Here is a 2,634-nt window from a genome sequence, read left to right as displayed (position 1 = left end):
TATTTTATTTTATTAAATTAAAGCAACAAATTTCTCCTCCCCCACACTTAAAACTTACATTGTCCCCAATGTAAAGCCCAAATGCAAAGGAAAATAAAAAAAAAATGCTAGAAAATAAAATAAAATAAGATAAGAGAAAGAAAACAAATCTGATTGTGGCTAACAGGCCATCCATGGGTTGCCTCTCAAGAAGCGCTTTTGTTTATTGTCGTTAGCTCGACATAGCAAAGCTCCTTAATCCAGTGAATGCTCCTGAAACCCCTCATAAAATGGCTTGAGTTTATGACTATTGACCTTAAACACTTTTTTAGTTCCTAAACTTTGAATTTCAACTGCACCATAAGGAAATACATTAGTAACAATAAAGGGTCCAATCCAACGAGAACGCAACTTACCAGGAATCAGCTTCAATCTGGAATTATACAATAAAACTTTTTGCCCAATCACAAACTGCTTCCTTAGTTTGTCATGGAATGCCTTTGTCTTTTCTCTATAGATCCTAGAATTCTCATAAGCCTTAAGGAAAATTTCCTCTAATTCATGCAAATGTGATTTTCTTTCTAACTCATCCTCCATGTTTAACTCAAAATTATCCTGCACAAATGTATCAACAACATCAATAGAAAAAATAAAATGATCATCAGCAGGATACTTCATGGCATTAAAGATATTAAATTTGTCAGTCTCTCCATCAAACTCCATAGTTAAGGTACCCTCATCCACATCAATTTTTGTCTTGGTAGTTTTTAGGAAAAATCTTTCAAACAAAATCAAAGCTGATTTTGATGAGAGAGCATTATCATCCTCCATATCCAGAATGTAAAAATCTGTAGAAAAAATCAATTCTCCAACCTGCACTAACATATCCTCAACTACTCCCAATGGGTAAGCATTAGAACGATCAGCTAATTGAATAATGAACTGGTTTCTTTCAAAGGACCCAAATTTAAAGTTTGAAAAACTAAATTCGACATAACATTAATAGATGCTCCTAAATCTGCCATTGCTTATTCAAATTCAGAATTACCTATTCTGCAGGGAATAAAAAATGAACCTGGATCCTTACACTTAGGGGGTAATTTTCGCTGAATTAATGCCGACACATTTTTCCCCACACTAATCTTCTCATTATTCCTCAACTTACGCTTTGTAGTGCATAACTCCTTAAGGAATTTGGCATACCTGGGAACTTATTTTATCGCATCAAGTAAAGGTATATTCACCTCCACCTTCCTGAAAGTCTCCAAAATTTCTTTCTCTTGTTCTTCTTTCTTCGTCTTGGCCAACCTGCATGGGAATGGAGGAAGAATAGAATTATTAACCTTATTCAAGTTAGGTTCAGTATTTACCCCAACTTCAGGAACTTCAGACTCTGTTTCTCCTTGCTTCTTCTTTCTTATTGACTCATGTGGAGTCTGGTTATCAACTTCTTTCCCACTTCGCAACAGTATAGCACTCGCATTTTCTCTGGGGTTCATGACTGTTTGTGATGGAAGCTTTCCAAAACCTTGAGCTTCCAGCTTACTCACAGATGAGGCTAACTGACCAATCAGCCTCTTTATGTTTTGAATGCTATTTCTGGTCTCCTGTTGAAACTGTTGGGTATTGTTAGCCAAAGCCTTAATAATTTCATCAAGTGACATGCCTTGATTTGAGGGAGGCAGAGGTGGAGGTGGTTGATTCACTTGTCTCTGTTGATGGTATCGATTTTGCACCGATTGATTCCCATAACTCAGATTGGGATGATCTCGCCATCTTGGATTATAAGTATTGGAAAAGGGATCATACCTGTGTTGTGGCTGTCCATAATTTCCTACTGCATTAACATATTGCATTGATTCATCCTTTTGTAATGCAGGACACATGTCAGTAGCATGACCCGAACCCGAACAAATCCCATATACCTTAACAGTTTGCATTTTCCCTACAGCCAATTGCCTCACCAAAGAAGTTAAATCAGAAATCTGTTTCTCAAGGTTAAATGTACTTACCTCATTAACCTTCACGGGTGTGTGATCCATTCTCATTCCAAACTACTGAGAGTTTGTTGCCATGTTAGCAATCAGCCTCCTTGCTTCATCTGGTGTTTTGTCAACCAAAGCTCCTCCATTGGCAGCATCTATCATACTACGGTCCATTAGTAGAAGTCCCTCATAGAAATATTGAATCAACAGCTGCTCACTTATTTGATGATGGAGATAGCTTGCACACAGCTTCTTAAATCGCTCCAAATACTCATACAAGCTCTCTCCATTGTATTGCTGAATGCCACAAATTTCTTTTCTTATGTTAGCAGCACGGGAAGCAGGAAAATACTTCTCTAGAAATATCTGCTTCATCCCATTCCATGAGTTAACGGATCCAGAAGGAAGGTAATACAACCAATCCTTAGCTGAGCCCTCCAGTGAGAAAGGGAAAGCCCGAAGCTTGATCTGATCCTCTGAAACTCCTTAAGGTTTCATGCTGGAATACACAACATGAAATTCCTTTAAATGTTTATGTAGATCCTCACTTGCAAGACCATGAAATTTAGGCAACAAATGGATTAGTCTAGATTTTAACTCAAAAGCAACATTTAAAGCAGGGTATTGAATACACAAAGGCTATTGGTTTAGATCAGGAGCAGCCAACTCT

At 37.5% G+C, this 2,634-nt stretch overlaps 1 non-coding gene across 1 annotated transcript; it reads left to right on the top strand.

Moving 5' to 3' along the window:
- The first annotated feature begins 2,184 nt into the window (after nt 1-2,184).
- On the top strand, nt 2,185-2,291 carry LOC131173690 (small nucleolar RNA R71). Its single transcript, XR_009144004.1, has one exon. It is a non-coding gene; the product is annotated as a small nucleolar RNA R71 (small nucleolar RNA).
- Nucleotides 2,292-2,634: the final 343 nt, after the last annotated feature.

Source organism: Hevea brasiliensis, chromosome 14 (assembly GCF_030052815.1).
Source record: "Hevea brasiliensis isolate MT/VB/25A 57/8 chromosome 14, ASM3005281v1, whole genome shotgun sequence".
In the NCBI taxonomy this organism is placed as follows: Eukaryota; Viridiplantae; Streptophyta; class Magnoliopsida; order Malpighiales; family Euphorbiaceae; genus Hevea; species Hevea brasiliensis.
This window is presented reverse-complemented; position numbering and strand designations above follow the sequence as displayed.